The sequence below is a fragment of the Erythrolamprus reginae genome, chromosome 7, assembly GCF_031021105.1.
Source record: "Erythrolamprus reginae isolate rEryReg1 chromosome 7, rEryReg1.hap1, whole genome shotgun sequence".
NCBI classification, from domain to species: domain Eukaryota; kingdom Metazoa; phylum Chordata; class Lepidosauria; order Squamata; family Dipsadidae; genus Erythrolamprus; species Erythrolamprus reginae.
The window spans coordinates 41,207,003-41,230,046 of record NC_091956.1 but is presented as its reverse complement, the minus strand read 5'-3'; the positions used below and the strand labels follow the sequence as shown (position 1 = coordinate 41,230,046).

The window sequence follows — 23,044 nt, the reverse complement described above, 5'->3', positions numbered from 1 at the left end:
TTTTTTGATATGTGTTTCTTGTAAACAAATTATGTCTGAATTTTCTCTTTGTAATTTTTTAATTGTTTGTTTCCTTTTAATTATAGAATTTAATCCATTAATGTTAACTGAAAATATTTTTACTGGTTTCGCCATGTTCCTGTTTCCTCGTCGTTGCTCAGGTGACTATTTTCCCTCTTTCTTCCTTTGAGTCTTCACAATTTCTTTTTTTCTTCTATTTCTTTTTCTTCCTGGCTTCAAGATTCAATTTCTGGGCTGTTCTCTCCAAATTTTCTTCAATAAATTTATCCGCTTTTTCATAAGAATCAATCTTATGAAATCAATCTTTCCAAGTAATTAATAATCCTTCTGGGATTATTATTATTAGCCGCCCCAAGTCTACGAAGAGGGGCGGCATACAAATCTAATAAATAAATAAATAAATAAATAAATAAATAAATAAATAAATAAGATTAACCATCTGAATTAATTTGTCTGATTAATTTGTTTGTTAAGTATTGAAAATCTCATCTCCTTTCTCTTATCCTTTTTGGGATCTGCTTTAGTATTATTATCTCTATTCCTGCATACATTAACGGTTCACCCATGGTGCTTTTGTAGATTTCATCGCTTTCTTTGTAAACCTTATGTGGATTCTCTCGGTAATTTGAAGCACCTAGCATAATTAGTTTGTTTCCTATAAACTTCGTCTATGTGGTTCCTGAGTCCTTCTTCGTCAATTTCTAAAAGTGCTGTTAGTATCTCAATCATTTTTTAAAAAAGATCTTCATCATTGGACTCTGGAATGTTTTGAAAGCGGAGGTAAAAAGTTGATTTCTCCATCTCTAACATTGCCACTGCTCCTTTGAGCTCTCTATTGGCTGCTCTCAATCGCCCTTCGGTTTCTTCAATCTTTGAATCTGTCCTCACTATGGCATCTTCCATTATTTTTATTTTAAGGTCATTGTTGTCTATTACATCCTGTATGTTTTTCATTTGCCCTTTTATCTCTTCCATATTCCCATTAATCATCTCAAAGTTCCTGTTCATTTGGTCTTGATTTTGCATCATAGTTTCCTGTGTTTTGGACATCGTCTCCTGCATCTTCATCATGAATTCCTGAATTAGGTCTAGCAAGGTTTGGATAGATTGCAGCAATGGACCCTGCCCCTGTTTTTCGGTTGATGTCATTTCTATTGATTGTTTATATCCTGTTGAAAGTGGCGTTGTTGGCACTTGTTTTTTTAAGAGTCTTCATGTAGGTTTGTGACATGTTAACTACCCTGAAGAAATTGTTCCACACCTTCATCCAATCTCTCAGTTGTCTTTATTTATTTATTGGATTTGTATGCCGCCCCTCTCCGGAGACGCTAGTTGGAGATTACTAATTGTTAATTATATTTATAATTATAACCATAACAGTATATAACTATTATAAAATTACTTGCGATATAAATTGGGGTAGCAATTTAACTGTTAAACCTGGTGAGATAGGTTGACTAAATTTCTTCAAATCAATTCATTACTAGTAAATATAGAATACAGTATTTGTATTGAATATTGATACTAATCTAATTTCATCTAATATTAATTACTTATATTTATTAGTTGACTAAGTATAAGTTGTAGAAATTGTCAAAAAATCCCCCTGTAAATTTAATATTGATTTTAGAATCTATATGTCGCTCTGATCCCTTAGTCCCTTACTCTCTAAAACCTTATTAATCATTATTGTATTATATTATTATTATTTCATTCACTATAGAATCACAAAAAAAGGATGTATAAATCAAGTAGCTCCGATCACGAACATAAATTGTCCCTTTGCCAGGAAATTATTTAATCTCTTATGCTGACAAATTTGATGTTAAATACTCCCAAATCAACACCGGTTCTTCTAGTTAAATCAATAAGTGTTTTACCACAGATTGGGGGATTACCTGTCTCCCTTCGTTTTTTCAAAAATATCCAGGTTTGGAAGCTAAAAAAAGCAGAAGAAATTCCCTGACTTCCTGGATCGCCTCTTTCTTGAATAGATGAGACAGCACTTTTCACGTAGATTCGCTTTTTCCATTCTCCCTGCTCTGTCCTTTCTCTCTCTCAGCGCCGCCGTTCTCTCACTTTTGGAGCTACTTCCCACTGCTGCCTGCTCAGGAGCCCTTTAGATGATTCGTTCTTTGTTCTTATCTACATCTCCGTTGTTGGCTGCTTCCCTTCGGTTCCATGGATAGCACACCGTTTCCCTCTCGCTGTCCTCCCTTGCTTGTCTATTGGGCCACCATGGCTTCGGGGCGTAATGTCAAACACCGGCTTCTTTTCTGTCTGGTCATGGGGAATCTACCTAAAACAGCAGGATCTGCGCTCACCCACGCTGTCCTACAGTACTCCCTTTCCTGTTGCTCCCCCCTCCAAGGTTTTGCGATGCCTTTGAATAGGCACCCAAGACGAAGAACCTCGGGCAAAGTGTAGCGGTTGCTCCCTTAGCTCCGCTTTGCCATGGCCCCACCCCCAGAAGTCTGCTTCAAGTATCTATACTTTATATAAAGTGAGCATAGATACTGACTACATAAATATTAAGGAAATTGTTTCAGTATTGAGTTTAACCAAGGGAGATGGGTGGTTTAGAAATAGGAAATAAAAATAAAAATATATCACTGAATTCAGAAGGATTTATTCTATATAACTATATTTAGGACTGAAGCTTTTCAGCACTTGAGGGTTCTAGATGTTCATTTTCTGAACATTAGTGTAATCTATTTGATGTTTCAGATGTGCTACTGAAAAAGCGTACTTGAAATTTGATACTGATCAGTACACCCATATTTGGTAATTGCAGTCAGCAGGAGGTTGAATATAAAAATTAGAGACATCTAATTAACCTATTTATTAAATTCAGTTTATCATGGATTGTATATAATCTCTTACTACTCAGGGCACACTCCCCCTTATTGTAATACTTTTCTCTCTCTAAATGAAATTTCTTTTTAAAAAAAGAAATCATGCCTCATACACTTTCAAAAGATACCTGATGATCATATCCATTATGTCCCTGTAAGCAGTGTAAATTGCTTGGTACCTATGGAGTTCTCTTTCTCATCTAAGTACTTTTTCAAAGATAGCTTTTTCATTTATACAAAGAAAACTGACCTGCGGATTAATTTCCATCCATTTCTTCTTGTCTTCTGGTGTCTTCTGCATGATGGATGCAAATCATCCCTCTTAAACAACTCCCTGTTAGATCACCTACTAACATCATGACTAACATATCCAAAGCCTTCAGCTTTGCACCACTGCCTTAACCACTCATTAAACTCTGCAATACAAGTTGTTTTATCCTCCTGACCACAAATCACTAACACCTCTGAGAAAGTCACTGAATCGGTTATTCTGCCCAGCTCCACACTAAGACATTGGAAATCTCTTTTTACTTGATTAACATTTATCTGGGACAAATCATTTGTGCCAATATGCACCACCACATCAACAGTATTACCTTTACTTACAGCCTTCACAATATTTGTAATCTACCACCTGTCCCTGCTGGCAATGGCCCTTGGGAGACACTTCATCAGCCTCACCACATCCTTACTCTGTCCCAAATCAACACCTCTAACAGTCGAGTCACCCACAAGAAAATGCATCCTCTTTTTATTTCCGCTAACAGCACCTGATGGTTTGGCAACACTATGCACCTCTCTTACAACAACTTCCCTTTGGAACATCCCCTCATCCTCTACCTGGGGAGCCTCGCTAATGTCCGCAGCAACCTCAATATTTAAATCTGCAAGAATATTATAGGAATTAGATAAAGAGAGACCAAAATTGATGTGTCTGTGCTCCACTGCACGTAATCTTCCTGACCCAACAGTTGTCCACAAAACCCTTCCCATCGAGGGGCACTGAGGAAGTGGAGGCTGCACATATGGCTTCATCACAGCTCGTGGTTGGGGACAATCTTTACACTTCTGACTGCAGGGTACAAACTAAGGACTGCAACCTAGAGATCTCACCATATAAACTAGATGTCCTTATGCAAAGAGGGCAGCACCCCAAGTTCCACAAGGTACTATGGAAGACATCATCCAAACAAGTGTTACACTGCACCAAGCCAGACATCTTAACAATTTATTGAAAAACAAGTACTTACCAAGAAAATCAACAACCCCTGTAATTAAAATTTAACACAGCTGTAAAACTAGTATAACACTGAACTAAGCCATTAATTTTGAAGTAAAATGGAATCACATTCTCAAGCGCACTACCCTGAATGTATTATTGCTATTTTTGATTTACAGCTATATGATTTGAGTTAAATATACTAGTTAAAGATACGAGTTAAAATGGCTTTAACAGCCATTAGTTTCTCACCAGCCCCTTTGAATTCAAGCAACAGAAATAGAAAATGGCTTTTACCGTACCTTCCTTCTCTCACTCAGCCTGTGTCTGTGAACTGAAACTGTTTCCAGCCTCAACACTTTTTAATATAATATGGTTACCAAAACTGGATGCGATATTCTAAGACTTTATAAAGTGTTTCTAATATTTCATGTGATCTTGATTCTATCTCTCTGTTAATGCAATTTAGGATTAGGTAAATATGAGATATTGGTTCATATTTAAGTGATTGTCCATTAGGATTCCAAGATACTGACTTCCGGTTGGGAACGGCACTGTGACAGGAGGCAGGGGACGGAGCTCTGTACCCAAACCTTCCTTTTCTTCCCTGGAGGCCACTTTTTGTGGTCTGATTGGACTTGGAGGGTCCAATCATAGAACAGGGGTTCTCCTGAAGCCGTAGAGACAGATCACCACTGTCTCCCAGTGCAGGGATTGCCCCGCAGCTCCTCGGAAGAATAACCAGGCATCAACTATGGTGGCTGCCCGGCCATAACAGAGCAGCCACACAGGAGGAAGTAGAAAAAAGCAAACAGAAGTCGATTGGAGTAAACAGATCACTAAAAGATCACTTTAAGCTTAAAGAAAAGTTACAGGTTTTTTTAAGAAAAAAAAGGGATCCTATGATTCATAGTCTTTGCTAAACTAGACTGAAAAGGTGGATGGAGTAGCAACGCCAAATTAAACAACCGGAAGAGGTTGGGACTTGAAAATTCCAGTATACTAAGAAAATTTAAGAAACTCGAAACTCAAATTTCAAACTCTTTAAAACATCAATGGACCTTCTACCAAGAAATAAAATGGAAAAAGAAAAGTCAGTGCCTGTTTTTTGAAAGATCGGGGGATTCGGGAACTGGTGGAGGACGAGTATTGGCTGTTTTCCCTACACTCGCTGATGTCGCCATTATAGTTTTAAGTGACAGTGCAGGAAAGGAAAAAAAACAAAAACAAAACGGACCCCAGTTTCGAAGAGGGATATAATACCAGCGCGATTGGAATTATATTTGGGGACTTATTTTTGGACATCAGTAGTTGTGATTTTATATATTTTTGGGAACCGGCTTTGATTTTGGATTGAGGCTTATGAACCTCGGAATTGTTTGAGAAATTTGGACTATATATTTTGGACTTTACTTTGGATTAAATTTTGAACCTTACTTTCTTCCTGGACTGATTATATTTTCTAGTTGGATTAATCCTTTCTTAGTGAAATTCTCCAGAGGAGTTGGTGACAGATCGATGTGTCAGAAAGAAGGCGGCGGACTTAGGTGGGCGACATCATTTTTTTTGTTAGTTAAAGTGACAGTGCAAAAACAGAGTGAGATCTTAGATACTAGCCACTTAAACAGCAGTTTTATTTGCATTACCTGTTGGATTTTGGATTTTTTGTTTTTGGCAGACTTTTTTCTTTTTTTACTCTATGTTTTGAAGGATTTGACATTATTGATAAACTTTGGACTCCAATATAGTGACTGTAGATTTCAATCAAGTATGAATTTTTTTTTTCTTTCATCTCTTTTTTCTCCCTTTTGTAATTTTTGCAAAGAACAATTTTTGGGACCTATTTGGAAGGACGAATTAACCAGACTAAACAAAATAAGATTCTAAGTATATTTTGAATTATTTCTGTTCTTCCTTTTCTCTTCATTTTTTCCTTTTTCCTATCCTCTTTCCTTTTTCTTTTTTCTTTTCTTGTTTTCTTTATTTGTCCTTATTTGTCTCTGGCTGAATATGATGAATTGCTAAAGTTGCATCTTTCCCCCCTCCCCCTGACTTTATTGTTATAACCCTTGCTATCTATAAGATATCTATATTATAAGATTTGTATAATAGTAACATAGTAATATAGTAATATAATAATATATAGTAATAACCACTTTTTTGATTAATAAACAATAATTATCGTGTTCTGTTATTTTTCTTGTCTTTTAAAGTATAATAATTAGTTTTGCTAGTTTATTAATTCTACATTAGTAATCTTAAGATATAAATGAATTTCTATTTATAAAGGAAAATCTGATTTATTTGTTATACTGGGATAAGTCTTTAATAGCATATTAAGTAGTAATATTTAATTAGAATTAAGTGTAAGTAGTTTAATGCTACTCTGGAAAAACCTTAAAGGGTCATTTACTATGTCCAGCACAACAACTTTAAAGAGAAACAAAAAAACAGACATCTACTCTATCATCACAAGATTCACCATCACATCAAAGGTCGATAGCAGGCATGTTTGCAAAAGACAAATCTGCGTCGCAACCAAGCCTACAAACTATCCAAGAAACTCTATTAGCTATGCAAGAAGCTATGCAAAGAACTCAGTCCTCAATAGATAATAACAGAGATGAAGCAAGATCACAACATGAAAATTTGAAAACTGAAATAGGTGAGATGAAAGCAAGGATGAGAGGTATGGATGAGAAAATTGAAAATATACAACATACACTGCAGGAAAATTAACACAGACTAAAAACAGTGGAAGAAAAATAGGAAAGGTAGAGCAAAAGATTGAGGACATTGAAGAACGTAATGATATCACTACAAGAGGTTTGGACGAGGCCATAGTATACTTAGAATTAGAACGTGCCTCATACGGACTAAGATTTCAGAACATTGTAGAAGAAAAGGATGATGATTTCGGAGCAAAGCTGACAGAAATACTGGTGGAGATTCTGCAGATGGATCCACAAGAAATAGTTAAAGAAATTGATGAGATTTATCGGGTTGAAATTAGCTTTGTTCACAGATACAACCTCCCCAGGGAGGTTCATATAAAATTTGCCAGAAAGTTAATAAGAGATGAAATTCTAAGATGGTCAGGAAACCAAAACTTAACATTTAAAGGTAAAGAAATAATAATTTTGAAGCAAGTCCCTAAAAGAGTTTGAGAATGTAGGGGGACTACCATTTCTTAACCAAAAAACTGATAAAGGAAAACATAACTTTTTGTTGGCTTATTCCTGAGGGTCTATCCCTAACATGGCAAGGCACAAAAATTAAAATAGAAAATATCGAACAAGCTAGAGAGTTTCACAACGAAGCGGGTTAAACAAAGTAGAATTAACAAGTAAGGATAGCAGAGGAAACAAGGAAGACTTGGAAGCTACCAGCCAGGAGGAGGATACAGTGCAAGAAAAACAAAAAGGAACAAAAAAGAAACAACCACAAGAAGAAGAAATACAAACTCGTAGATTGAGAGAACACAGAGACACTAAGAGATACCGTAAATAAAGATGTCAGAAGATTTAAAAATAATTTCCATTAATGTAAATGGTATAAATAATCCTTAAAAAAGAAATCAAATATTTACAAAACTCAGAAAACAAAGAGCCAAGGTGATCATCTTACAAGAAGTTCATATTAAGAAGGCCAATAATTTTTTTTACAGAATCCAAGATTAGATAGAATATATACCTGCCTCACTGATGAAAAGAAAAGAGGCTTAGTTTTAGATGTAGATAAATCAATAGATTCCAAACAATTATATAATGACCAAGATGGTAGGGTACTAATACTTCATTTAGAGATGAACCATAAGCCCCTCGTCATCATATCCATTTATGCTCTTAGTGAAAATCAAAAGAAATTCTATGAAAAATTACGCAAAAAGATATTAGAACTAGAGATTGAAAATATACTTTTAATTGGAGACTTCAATGCAATTGCCAATACCAAAGATGACTATTCTGGGGGGGGAAAGAAAAGAAAAAGAAAACAATTCTTCCTACAACATTTTGGAAAATGAGTGAAGAACTAACGTTAAAAGATATCTGGTGGGAGAGGCATCCTTCTGTAAAACAATACACCTTTTACTCAAACCCTCATAAGATTTGGACTAGGATAGATATGGCCTGGGTGTCAGCACATATGCGAGATGAAGTAAAAAGTATTGAAATAGAAACTAATAGTTGGGTGGATCACAATCCACTGGTGATGATATGGAAGGGTGCTAAAAGACAAAATGATTGGAAAATGAATCGTAACATATTGAGAGAGAAGCAATATATAGAATGGATAGAAAAGGAAATTGATTTTTTTTTAAACTAAATAAAAATAAGGTAACCTCACCACAAAACCTATGGGATACGGCTAAGGCCTATATCCGCGGTTTGACAATCTCTTACACTGCAAAAAGGAATAAGGAGAAAAAGAGGCAGTATCAACAACTAGAGCAAGAATTAAAAGAGGCAAAAAGGGAGCTACAAAATTACCCGAATAACGACAAAGTTAAAGGGAAAATGAATTTATTAAAACATAAAATAAAATTAATTGAACAAGAAGAAAGAGCAACAAAAATAAAAAGGGCAAAACAAGATTATTTTGAAAATGCAAATAAACCCGGTTGCTGACTGGCTTACAAATTAAGAAAACAAAAAGAATTTAAAACAATTAATAAATTAGAAGATAAAGAGGGAAGGATAAGATATAGAGCAGATGAAAAGAAAGTAATCGTTAGAATTTTACAAATAATTATATCAATATGAAGAGGTCAATGAAACAGAGATTAAAAAATTTCTAGATTCAGTAAATCTATCTATCTTGACAGACGAACAACAACAAAGAATGAACTCCCCAATTACAATGGCAGAACTCCAACAAACAATTAAAAGGCAGAAGAAGAATAAAGCTACCAACCCGGATGCAATTCCAGCAGAGTTTTACAAACTAGATAGTAATATAGTTACAGTGAATATATTAGAGATCTTCAATAACATAATTTTGGATGCATAAATTCCAATATCCTGGTCTGAAGTTTTGATCACATTAATACCAAAATCAGGAACACCAAAAGAAAAAATAGAAAATTACAGGCCAATATCCCTCCTGAATGTTGATTATAAGATATTTGTCTATATATGGAAACAGACTTTAAAAAATTTTAAATGGTATAATTCATGCCGACCAAAATGATTTTCTCCCAGGCAGGCAGGTGAAAAATAATCTTAGGATGATCATAAATACTTTAGAATACTTTGAATACCACTCTGAAAAGCAAATGTCACTAATCTTTTTGGATGCAAAAAAAAGCCTTCGACAATCTTAATTGGAGATTCCTAAAATTACAACTAGATAGGATGAATTTCGGTGCCAATTTTAGTATTTATTTGTTTGTTTGTTTGATTGCTTGTTTATTAGCTTTGTATGCCGCCCCTCTCCGAAGACTCAGGGCGGCTAACAACAATATAAAAAGACAATGTAAACAAATCTAATATTAAAAGTATGTGTGTATTTATGTATGTATGTATGTATGTATGTATGTATGTATGTATGTATGTATGTATTTATTTATTTATTTATTTATTTATTTATTTATTTATTTGAAAGGGACCTTACAGGACATCAAGTCCAACCCCCTGCCTAGGCAGGAAATCCTACCGCACGGTCCAATCTCCTCTTGAAAGTGTCCAGAGTTGGGGAGTTCGAGGACGTTCACGAAGTTGTTGGAAGTCCTCACGGCCTGTCTAAGACAACGATCGGTACGCCTGATGGCGTACCTCGACGACATCGTCATTCTGGCAAGGACAACGGAGCAGGCGTACCGAGATCTCCGCCTGACCATCCGGACTCTCCAGGCTCACGGGTTCACAGTAAACTGGGAAAAGAGCCATTAACGCCTACGACACGTCTGGCCCACCTTTGAACTACCATAGATTCAACCCTGGGGATGGTGTTTCTGTCCCAAGAGAGACAGTCCTCCATCTGGAAACTACTACGAGACCTGGACAAGCAGCGATACCCTCGTCTTTCCTTCTTGTCAAAGGTCTTAGGGACTCTGGTGTCGTGCATAGACATCTTACCATGGGCAAGGCATCATTTGCGTCCGCTTCAGTGGTTCCTGCTCCGTTTCAGAGGGAGAAGTCCAGCCATCTTCACAGGAAAGTGTTCCTCAACACCAGAGTGCGCAGGTCCCTCCACTGGTGGGTTTCCCCAGCATTAGGAAGAGATTCCTCGTTCCTACAGAAGGATCTTCTCACTGTAACGACGGACGCCAGTTTGACGGGATGGGGAGCCCACACTTCCTCTCAGATGGCCCAGGGTCTCTGGGAGCCAGGCGACTTACTGGACTGCAACATCAATCTTTTGGAGCTGCGGGCGGTCTTGCTGGCCCTTCGGAGCTTCACCCACTTGGTGAGAGGTCAGTATGTTTTAATCATGACGGACAATGTCTCGACATGTTCACATATAAACAGACAGGGGGGAACACGGTCGCGGCAATTAATGAGGGAGTCCGAGTCCCTGCTAACATGGGCGGAGGCCAATTTAGCCTCTCTGTCTGCGGAGCACATCTCGGGGGTGGAAAATGTGTGTGCGGACTGGTTAAGTCGGGAGACTCTGGATCCAGGGGAGTGGCGCCTGGACCCCACACTCTTCCAGGAGATTGTCGGGCGGTTTGGGAGTCCAGTTATGGATCTTTTCGCCACCTGCTCCAATACTCAGCTTCCCCGCTTCCTCTCACGCTTCCCCTCCCCAGGGGCGGAGGGAGTGAATGCGTTACGCCAGAGGTGGCCACCCGGTCTGCTCTACGCCATTCCGCCTGTCACCATAATACCGAAGGTGATCCGGAAGATACTAGAGGAAAGGGCGGAGGTGCTGCTGTTGACTCCGTTCTGGCCTCAATGCAGCTGGTTTGCCGATTTCGCAGAGCTCTCGATGTCGCCCTACTGGAGGATTCCCGACCATCGGATATCACTCAACCAGGGAACAATGGTCCATCCGGAGCCCCAGTGGTGGCAACTGACCGTGTGGCACTTGAGCGGTTCCATGTAAAAAACCAGCTCGTGCCTGACACGGTCATAGACACCATGCTAGCTGCCCATAGGCCCTCTACTAGAAGGATCTATCAAACCACCTGGGTGGCCTTCTGTACCTTTTGCGAGCAGCGACAGATAGACCCACAGGGGGCGTCGGTTCTAGTGGTCTTGTTCTTCTTACAATCAGGTCTGGAGAAGGGCCTTGCACCCAATACACTTAGGCGCCATGTGGCTGCGTTATCGACCATTTTAGACAAAGATCATTACCGACCCCTTGCACGACGTCCTTGGGTCAGGGACTTCCTAAGAGGGGCAGCCAATATTAAGCCCCCCACTGTTCATCGGTTTCCATCGTGGGATCTGCCTCTGGTTCTTCATGCTCTGACGGGCCCTCCTTTCGAGCCTATTCGCCAGATTTCCTTAAGGTTCTTGACCATCAAGACTGCCTTCTTGGTGGCCATTACGTCGGCCAGGAGGGTGTCCGAGATCTCAGCTTTGTCAACCAGACAGGATCTCTGTCAATTCTATCCTGATAGAGTTGTGTTGACATTGGACCCGGCCTTCATGCCTAAGATTAATTCCACCTTTCATAGGTCTCAAGACATTGTAGTTCCTGACTTCTGTACTCATGGAACTCACCCTTCGGAACTGAGGTGGCACAAGCTTGACGTGAGACGCGCTTTAAAGATCTATGTGCGCAGAACTCAGACGTTCAGAGTTTCGGAAGCCTTGTTTGTGTCTTTCTTGACCAGTGCCATGGGTCGTAAAGTATCGTCTCAAACAATCAGTCGATGGCTGAGAGACTGCATATCAGAGGCATACAGGACTAAGAACACACCCATCCCACAGGGGATAACAGCGCATTCTACCCGTAGTGCTGCCACGTCTTCGGCCTGGAGGACGCAGACTTCGTTAGAGGACATCTGCAGGGCAGCAACATGGGCCGCTGCGTCCACATTCATTAAGCACTACAGAATTGACTCCCTTTGCTTCTTCGGAAGCTGCGTTTGGGAGGAGGGTTTTACAGGGGGTTTGTTCCTTCTCAGCGCCCCTGGTCCAGCCTTCTCCCTCCCTTTAACGGTAACTTGGGTATATCCCATGTTGGACTCTCCTTGCAAGTGCATTGGAGAAGGACCGTTGAACTTACCTGAACGGTCTTCTCGATGCACTGCAAGGAGAGTCCAAACCTGCCCGGCTTCGGGACCAGGGTTTCAGTTGGTTGAGGTTCTTGTTGGAAGTGGATTTGAATTTTATTGTTCACTAAATTGATTTGTTTTAAATTACTGCTCCTTCGTTCATATTAGACTGGAGGGCTAGGGGGCGGTGCCTGGCTAATATTTAAATTAAACTCAGTCCCTACCAATCAGACTGTAGAATTACCCATGTTGGACTCTCCTTGCAGTGCATCGAGAAGACCGTTCAGGTAAGTTCAACGGTCTTTTCCAGTCTTCCAGTAGGTCTCCAGAGGTCCAGGATTTTTGGTAGATGAGAAGTGGTTCCACTATGGTGTCTGCCAGTTCTTTTAGGATTCGGGTGAAGTCCTTCTGATCCTGGTGATTTGTACTCCTTGAATTCCCACAGATAATCCCTTATTGTGTTTTTGTCTGTGTTGAGTTCGATTCCGGGGCTGTTTATTGTAGTTGAGTTGCAGGTTGGTTGGTTGGTGGTTCCTTTTTGTGTGAAGACTGATGCAAAGTAGGCGTTGAGCAGCTGTGCTTTATCTCTGTTGTCTGTGATTTCATTACCGTCTTCGTTTCTTAGTGTAGTGACTGTTTCCTCGATTTTCTTCTTGTTTATGTGATGGAAGAAGCTTTTTTATTGTCATTGACTTTCATTGCAAGGTATTGTTTGTGTTGGGCCTTTGCTGTTCTTATGTTTTGTTTGCAGGTTCTGGCTGTTTGCTGAAATTCCGCCTTGGTTATGTGTCCTTTCCATTTTTTGTATTTGGCTTTTTTTTCTTTTATGTTGTCTGCAAGGTCTTTGTTTAGCCATGTTGGTTTTGTTTTAGTTTTCCTGTTTTTCTTTTTCATGGGGATAATATTGTTTTGGCCATCTATGATTGTGTTTTTTAGGGTCTCCCAGGCTTCCTGTGTGGGTTTACCCTTTAGAAGTTCCTTCCAGGGAATTTAAAAAAAAATAGTCTTTATTAAATTTTATGACAAATATAACAGAAAGAAGTAAGAAATAAAATAAAGGGAAGTCAATAATGCATATGGGTTGATATTCATAACAAAAGCATAATATATATATAACATATTAAATATATAGTTGTATTAATGTTATTGACATTAAATAAGAAAGAGAAAGAGAAGAAAAAGGGAAAGTATGAAAGGGAGAGAACGATAGAAAGAGGGAAGAAGGAAAGAAGATAAAAGAGAGGAAAGGGATAAGAGGAAAAGAGGGGGGATTCCTTCCAGGGGATTTTTTAAAAAGTACTTTAATAAACATAATTAGAAACACCCTATTGCAAGTATGGACAGAGGTTAAAAAAGATCATGTATTAACCATGCCTGAGTGGATTTCCCCAATTGAGGCAATAAGACACCCAAATTTATTACAAAGTAGCACATTATTAAGAGATAAAGATCTAGATTCCCATTTGAATTTAAAAACCAGACAAGAAGTAAATAACAAGAGTAGGGAGATAGACTGGTGGACATATTCCCAGATCCAAACAAAATTCATAGCAGATAAAAAGATCTACCTTTTTTAGAGAGGGAAATGTGACCGATAAAATAATCATGAAAAATCAAGAAAAAATGATCGGGAAAACCTATAAATATATAAGATTCAAAATGGAAAGCAGTATGTTAAAAGATAGTATGAACAGCTGGTGCAGGAACTTTGGGCATTCAATAGACATGGACAAATGGGAAAATCTTTGGACATACAATTGGCAAATAATGAAGTCTGTAGCATTTAAAGAAAATCAGATGAAGATATTCTACAGATGGCATTTGCCACCCAACAGACTTTCTAAAATGCACCTGAATTCCCAACCAAATTGTTGGAAATGTAAAAAAGAGATAGGCATATATTATCACCAGTGGTGGACTTGCTCTAAAGCTAAATATTATTAGAATTTAATCAAAAAATGGCTAAAATAAATTATACAAGAAGAAATGGGGAAGACTCCAGAATTTTTCTTACTAGGTATACTTTCTAAAAAATATAAAAAATAAATTCAATACCTATTAATACATATCTTAACGGCAACCAGGTTAGTCTAAGCACAAAGATGGAAGGATAAAACTCTCATCCAGAGATGCCACCGTATAATAATAAAGACACTAAAAGGCTGCCAGGGGAACCAGTGGAAATCAGCAACTGAAACAATTAAGACAATTAAGACATTTAAGACAGAAAGAAAGATCGGGAGTGCCAACCGGTGGCAGCAGCCGACAAGAAAAAGAACCTGGGGAACAAACTAATAGACCAGGATCCACTGAACATTGAACAATTCCAGAACTGACCTTTTTTAAATCATAGGTACTATTTGACTGATTAAACAACGAATTGGACTATTTCCTGTATTCTCAACAATTTCAACATTTTTACATTTTATATATTGTAAATATTTGATATTTAATATTTTAATAATTAATACGACATTTACTATTTTAAATCAATTTTTAGAATATTTAAAGTAATTTTTGATATCGTTAATATTGATTATTAAGGGTTAATATTCATGTTTTTAGAATTTAATTTTTAGTTAATTTATGGAGTTTTTTTAATGGGGGGGATTTAACTTTGATGGATAATTGGATGTATGACATGAGTGATTGTTATGGGTGGGCTGGGTGGGATTTTGGTATGGATGAAATGAGTGGAAACAGTGTGAATTATTTAATTAACCTATCTGACATTGGAGAGGCAGGAGGGGAAGGGGCACCGATCTCTGGGGTGGCAGAGGGTTGGAATATCCCGGTGTTGCTGGGGAGAGGCAGATATGGTGGGAGCCACAGAGCTAGCCATTCCAGGGGAACGAGGGATCACTGCTTAATAACAATCCCTTGTTCTAGCTCTATGAGCTCAACCCTGGGCACTGGTGATGAGTGTAATTCTGGCCCTGGGCTCAAGCTGCTGCTACTCAATGCCAGGTCGGTGGTAAATAAAGTTCTCATCTGGGATTTGATCCTGGATGAGGAGGCCAACCTGGCATGTGTAACTGAAACCTGGCTGGGCCCAGATGGAGGAGTTCCTCTCTCTGAAATTTGCCCAGCCAGGTTTCAGATATGGCATCAGCCTTGACCCCAGGGAAGGGGGGGAGGAGTGGCTATTATAGCCAGGGAGAGCCGTTGCCTGCGGAGACTCGTTGCTCCAGAGATTGCGGGTTGCGAGTCCCTCCTGGTGAATTTGGACTTAGGGGTTCAGGTGGGCTTGTTTCTCAAATACCTGCCTCCCAGCTTTGTGTCACAAGCCCGGCCTGTGCTACTCGAGGAGGTAGCCAGGTTGCCAGTGAGGTTCCCCAGACTTATTGTCTTGGGGGACTTTAACCTGCCGTCACTCGGCGAAACCTCTGACTGGCACAGGAGTTCATGGCCACCATGACAGCCATGGACCTGACCCAAGTAGTACAGGGTCCGACTCACGAGGGAGGGCATGCACCCGACATGGTATTCCTCTCTGGGCAATTGAGTAATGGTCTGAGACTAAGGGGCTTAGAAGTGTTGCCTTTGTCATGGTCAGACCATTTTCTACTGCGGCTTGACTTCCTGGCTCCAATCCTTCCCCACAGGGAGGCAGAACCAATTAGGTTGTTCTGCCCCAGGCACCTGATGGATCCAGAGGGTTTTCAGAAGGCACTTGGGGTTATTCCAGATACACTTGTCCACAGTTCGGCAGAGTCTCTGGCTGAGGCCTGGAACAAGGCTGCTGCAGAGGCTCTTGACCGAATTGCACCGTTGCGACCTCTCCGCGGCACTAGACCTCGTAGAGCTCCATGGTTCAACGAGGAGCTCCGGGAGATGAAACGCCAGAAGAGACGTCTAGAGAAGCGATGGAGGAAGAGTAAGTCCGAATCCGATCGAACGCTTGTAAGAGCTCACGTTAAGACTTACAAAGTGACGCTCAAAGCGGCAAGATGCGCGTATCATGCCGCCTTGATTGCATCAGCAGAATTCTGCCCAGCTGCTCTGTTTAGGGTGACCCGCTCCCTTCTTAACCAGGGGGAAGTTGGGGAGGCCTTGCAGAGTAGTGCAAAGGATTTTAACACGTTTTTCGCTGATAAAATCACTCGGATCCGGGCAGACCTCGACTCCAATTGGGAAACAGAGTTGACTGAAAATGAGTCAGTCGAGGTGACTGGGGCCCGTACTTGTCCATCTGGCTGGGAAGAGTTTGACATGGTGAAGTGGACAAGGCCATTGGAGCTGTGAGTTCCGCCACCTGTTTGCTGGACAGGGAGGTGACATGGAGCTGGCTCCAGGAGATTGTGAATGCTTCTCTGGGAAGGGGGTCCTTCCCGGCTGCCTACAAGGAGGCACTTGTGCACCCCCTCCTCAAGAAACCTTCCCTGGACCCAGCCATTCTCAATAACTATTGCCCAGTCTCCAACCTTCCCTTCATGGGGAAGGTTGTTGAGAAGGTGGTGGCGCTCCAGCTCCAGCGGTCCTTGGAAGAAGCCGATTATCTAGGTCCTCAGCAGTCAGGATTTAGGCCCAGCTACAGCACGGAAACTGCTTTGGTCGCTCTGATGGATGATCTCTGGCAGGCCCAGAACAGGGGTTTATCCTCTGTCCTGCTGCTCCTTGACCTCTCAGCGGCTTTCGATACCATCGACCATGGTATCCTTCTGCGCCGGCTGGAGGGGTTGGGAGTGGGAGGCACTGTTCTTCGGTGGTTCTCCTCCTACCTCTCCAGTCGGTCACAGTCGTTGTTAGTGGGGGGTCAGAGGTCGACCTCTAGGTTACTCCCTTGTGGGGTGCCTCAGGGGTCGGTCCTCTCCCCCCCTACTATTTAATATCTACATGAAACCGCTGGGTGAGATCAGCCAAGGGCATGGGGTGAGGTATCATCAATATGCAGATGATACCCAGCTTTACATCTCCACCCCTTGTCCAGTCAGTGAAGCAGTGGAAGTGATGTGCCGGTGCCTGGAGGCTGTTGGGGCCTGGATGGGTGTCAACAGACTCAAGCTCAACCCTGATAATACGGAGTGGCTGTGGGTTTTGCCTCCCAAGGACAATTCCATCTGTCCATCCATTACCCTGGGGGGGGGGAATTACTAACTCTCTCAGAGAGTGTCCACAACTTGGGCGTCCTCCTCGATCCACAGCTCACATTAGAGAAACATCGTTCAGCTGTGGCAAGGTGGGCGTTTGCCCACGTTCGCCTGGTGCATCAGTTGCGGCCCTATCTGGATCGGGAGTCACTGCTCACAGTCACTCATGCCCTCATCACCTTGAGGCTCGACTACTGTAATGCTCTCTACATGGGGATACCTTTGAAAAGTGTTCGGAAACTTCATATCGTGCAGAATGCAGCTGCGAGAAAAATCATGGGCTTCCCTAAATTTGCCCATGTCACACCAACACTCTGCAGTCTGAATTGGTTGCCAATCAGTTTCCGGTCACAATTCAAAGTGTTGGTTATGACATATAAAGCCCTTCATGGCACCAAGCCAGATTATCTCCAGGACCGCCTTCTGCCGCACGAATCCCAGCGACCAGTTAGGTCCCACAGAGTGGGCCTTCGCCGGGTCCCGTCAACTAAACAATGTCATTTGGCGGGACCCAGGGGAAGAGCCTTTTCTGTGGTGGCCCCGGCCCTCTGGAACCAACTCCCCCCAGAGATTAGAAAAGCCCCCACCCTCCTTGCCTTTCGTAAGCCATCTCTGCCGTCAGGCATGGGGGAACTGAGATATTCCTTCTCCCTAGACTTCTACAATTTATGCATGGTATGTTTGTATGTATGATTGGTTTTATAACAAGCGTTTTTAGCTGTTTTAGTATTGGATTTCTACATGCTGTTTTTATCACTGTTGTTAGCAGCCCCGAGTCCACGGAGAGGGGCGGCATACAAATCCAATAAATAAAATAAATAAATAAAATAAGGATGCCGAAATCCCAAAAGAAGAAGAAATAATTAACAAATTACTGACTGTGCTGAAAGAAGAATCAGAATATTACAAAATTTGGTATAAGTTTTATGATTGGTTGAACAAAATAATACTTATGTAACAGTATGTTCTATATTAGACAGTATAAAATTATGTAAATTCTGTAAATAGTAAGTTATATATGTCACATGTTTTTTTGTTTTTTTTTTGCTGAATTTGAAAATTAAGGGAGACTAGGATAGATCTATTTCGGCCTTATTTTGGCCTTATCAGCTAGCCATACCCACTGGGACTTGACATGGTGATTTTTATGAAGTGTTTTTTTGTTTAAGGCTGGTTTCCAAATCTCTGGTAGGCGGGACATGTCAACCCCCTTTGCATGAATAAAAGGGATGACACGTCACCATATCAATCCTTCTAATAATTATGATTCCACCAACCAATCAGATCACTAAAACATAGTCACCCAATCTATTTGCTACATTCAAACCAAATCTCCACCCCCACACTATATACTAGGAAGAAATGACAGTTGCAAACATTCCATTTTTACAACAGCACGAAGCTTGAAACTTCAGCCTGATGATGGTGAATGTGATTTCACCGAAACATCGCATAGACATGCAAAATATTACACAGGGCAAAACCTGAACTCAGAACAATCTACATACATATACCCGTGAAAATTTACGAAAACAAACAAATATATATATAGTTTATATTTTTTCTTTCCTTACCTTCTCCTTTTCTTTTTATTTTTTTAAAAATATTTTTATTATTTTCAAAAAGGACAAACAAAGACATACAACATTAAACATTTAAGGAGCTGCCATTGCTCCGCTTGTCGTAGAAGTCTAACTAATACAGAATGAAAAAAACCCTAACTGTTACCAGATCTATGCAGAAATACCACACATGTGAATTACATTCTTATTGAATTTAATTCTATATTTTTAATATTAAACTTATTAATTGAATTTCTTTATATTTTAAAATGTTATATACTTATATACAGTGATCCCCCGCTCGTTGCGAGGGTTCCATTCCAGGACCCCCCGCAACGAGCGGGTTTTCGCGAAGTAGCGCTGCGGAAGTAAAAACACCATCTGCGCATGTGCAGATGGTGTTTTTACTTCCGCAGCGCTAGTGAGGAGCCGAAGATTGGGGGCGGCGCGGCTGTTTTAAAACGTCGCCGCCGACATGGGGGGCTCGCTAGCACCCCCTAACCCGGGTTGGGGGTTTGGGGGGGTGCTAGCGAGCCCCCCATGTCAGCGGGGACGTTTTAAAACACCCGCGCGACTTTCCAGTGAGTCCCGAAGACAAACGTCAAACTTCCGCGTTTGTCTTCGGGACTCATTGGAAAGTCGCGCGGGTGTTTTAAAACGTCCCCGCCGACATGGGGGGCTTGCTAGCACCCCCCCGAGCCCCCAACCCGGGTTTGGGGGTGTGCTAGCGAGCCCCCCATGTCGGCGGGGACATTTTAAAACACCCGCGCGAGTTTCCAATGAGTCCCGAAGACAAACGCGGAAGTTTGACGTTTGTCTTCGGGACTCATTGGAAAGTCGCGCGGGTGTTTTAAAACGTCCCCGCCGACATGGGGGGCTCGCTAGCACCCCCCCGAACCCCCAACCCGGGTTTGGGGGTGTGCTAGCGAGCCCCCCATGTCGGCGGGGACGTTTTAAAACACCCGCGCGACTTTCCAATGAGTCCCGAAGACAAACGTCAAACTTCCGCGTTTGTCTTTGGGACTCATTGGAAAGTCGCGCGGGTGTTTTAAAACGTCCCCGCCGACATGGGGGGCTCACTAGCACCCCCCCGAACCCCCAACCCGGGTTTGGGGGTGTGCTAGCGAGCCCCCCATGTCGGCGGGGACGTTTTAAAACACCCGCGCACCTTCCCAACTGAGCCCTCAAGCCAAGCGCCAAAGGCGAACTTCTGCGCTTGGCTTGAGGGCTCAGTTGGGAAGCGGCCCGAGCGAACGGCGTGGGTGGGAGAAGGGCGCGCGAGCCGCGGGCACGCGGGCAGGCAGGCTGCGGACAAGCCGTTCGCTCGGGCTGCTTCCCAGCTGAGTACTCAGCTGGGAAGCGGCCCGAGCGAAGCGGCAGCAGCGAGGAGTTTGCGTGGGCGGTGGTGGGGAGACTTCTCGCTGATGCTGGCCAAGAGGGGGAAGACCTAGGGAAGCCGCCCAGCAGCTGATCTGCCCGGCGCCATCTACGCATGTGTGTCCATAGAAAAAAAGGGCACGCATGCGCAAATGGTGTTCTGACTTCCGGGTTCAAAAATCGCAAATTACCCTGTTCGCAATGGTCAGGGACGCAATAACCGGGGATCACTGTATATATAAAAAAGAGATAGACAAAATATTAGTAATACAGAAAAAAGAGAAGGTAAACACTTCTAAGTTAGTTATAATATAAACTATTTCATTTTATCTTATAATTCTTCAAATAATCATTTATTCTTATATATTTAATTTTTAATTCTATTTTTAAAATTCCACCAATCATATACTTTGTCCCATATTTTATAAAATTCTGTTTCAGTTTGATTATTCAGACGTTTAGTCATCATGTCTAATTCTGCACATTCTATAATTTTTTTAAATACCTCAGTATCTTTTGGTATTGTCTTTTCTTTCCATTTCTGTGCGAATACTATTTGTGCTGCAACCAATATATGTATTATTAAATAATAAATGTCTTTTTTATACTTTATATTTGAAATACCCAGTAAGAAAAATTCAGGAGATTTTTTAATCTTCTCCTTTGTTATTTCATTTATCCAATTCTCTACTTTATTCCAAAATATTTTGGTCTCAGGGCATGTCCACCATGTATGGTAATATGTACCAACTTCTTTTTTACATTTCCAGCAGATAGGCGATACAGATGGAAACATTTTAGAAATTCTGTATGGTGGAAGGTGCCATCTATAAAACATCTTAATTTGGTTTTCTTTAAAGGGAATTGATTTTGTTATTTTCCAATTATACACCCATATCTTTTCCCAAGTATCTAAATTAATCTCTTTGCCAAAATTTTTACACCAACTGATCATATTGTCTTTCAATATCCAACCTATCGTTCTATAATTTAATAAATATTTATAGACATTTCCAATTGTCTTTGTTTGATTTTGAAATAATAATTTACTCAATACATTATTTTCTTTTTTAAAAATATAAGTCTTTACATCTATTTGATATCTAGAACTAATCTGCATATAATGCCACCAATCTAAATCAATACCTAACTCCTGTAACTCTTGTTTTGTTTTTAATTTGAATTGATTATCTAACAAATCTCTGTATTTCCAAATCTTACCTTTTTCTTTGAGATTCGGGTGTACAATAGCTTCAATAGGTGAAACCCATTCTGGCATTACTAAAAAATGATTTTTCTTTATTTCATTCCATACTTCTATCAATGCTTTTCTAATAATATTATTTTTAAAATATGAATGTGTTTTTAATTTATCATACCATACAAGTGCATGCCAACCGACCATCAGATCGTGGCCTTCTAGATTAAGCAACCTTTGGTTTTCTAAAGTCAGCCATTCTTTTATCCATGTCAAAGCAGTGGCGTGATAGTATAATTTTCAATTTGGGAGACCGAGGCCTCCTCTTTCCTTACAATCTTCTAATGAGTTTTGTTTTATTCTTGATTTTTTACCTTGCCAGATAATTTTTTTTATTATCTTTATTTATTTAAGTCTATTAGCAAATATTGATTTAAAAATTTTATAATCAACGTTCAACAGTGAAATAGGTCTGTAATTTTCATTTTTTTCTTTCTCCGTATCAACCTTATGTATTAAAGTTATTAAAGTTTCTGACCAAGTTTTTGGTAATTTACCTAATGTCAATATTTGATTATATGTCTCAAGCATATTTGAGAAAAGTATTTCTATTTCTAATTTATAAAATTCTGCTGGTATTGCATCTGGGCCAGTCGCTTTATTATTTTTTTGATTCTTTATAGATTCTTTATTGATTCTTTATAGATTGTTTTAATTCTATATCTGTAATGGGTTTTGCTGTTGTGTTTCGGTTAAGACTGGTAGTTCTATTTTTTCCAAATATTTAAAAATTAAATCCTCACTTATCTCTTCTTTCTTATATAATTGTCTATAAAATTCCAATGCTATTTCCTTTTTATCTTCTATTCTATGTTTTATTGTACCTTTTGAATCTGTCAAATTTTTTATAATTTTGTTTTCTCTCTCTTTTCTTAATTTGTATGCCAACCATCTTCCAGGTTTATTCGCATGCTGAAAATATTCTTGTTTTGCTCTCTTTATCTTTTCTACAATTGCTTCTTGTTCTATTAATCTCAGTTTATGTCTTATTAATTCTCTCTGGTTTTTTAGTTTGTCGTCCTTATCCTCTTTTTGCATTAACATTTCTAATTTTTTTAGTTCTTCTACTAATTCTTCATAATATTTTTTCTTCTCTTTATTTTTTTTTTGCTATAAATGATATTGTTAGTCCACGTATATATGCCTTAGTTGTATCCCATAAATTTTGGGGAGTAGTATCAGTATTTTTATTTATTTTTAAAAAAATCTCTAATTCTTTCTCTATCCATTTTTTATATTCTGGATCTTTTATTATAGTTCTATTCATTGACCAATTCTTTATTCTCCTTTTACCTTTCCAATATATAGATAAGGGGTTATGATCTGCCCAAGTATTTGTCTCTATTTCACTTATTTGGTCCATTATATGGGTAGGGGCCCAAGCCATGTCAATTCTAGACCAGGTCTTGTGTGGGTTGGAATAAAAAGTATACTGTTTGTCTTTTAAGTGCTGTTCTCGCCATACATCTTTTAATGATAATTCTGAGCTCATTTT

The 23,044-nt window shown here is 40.0% G+C and overlaps 1 protein-coding gene across 4 annotated transcripts in view; it reads left to right on the top strand.

The window, feature by feature from the left end:
• Nucleotides 1-23,044, top strand: part of LCORL (ligand dependent nuclear receptor corepressor like) — a 299,948-nt gene that overhangs the window by 256,072 nt on the left and 20,832 nt on the right. The window contains exon 8 of one of the 4 annotated variants that reach the window (XR_011559595.1): nucleotides 5,562-5,642. The exons of the other annotated variants lie outside the window; for them this stretch is intronic. The gene's annotated coding sequence lies outside the window, so the exon portion shown is untranslated. The remainder of the gene's footprint in view (nucleotides 1-5,561; nucleotides 5,643-23,044) is intronic. 4 annotated transcript variants of the gene reach the window in all.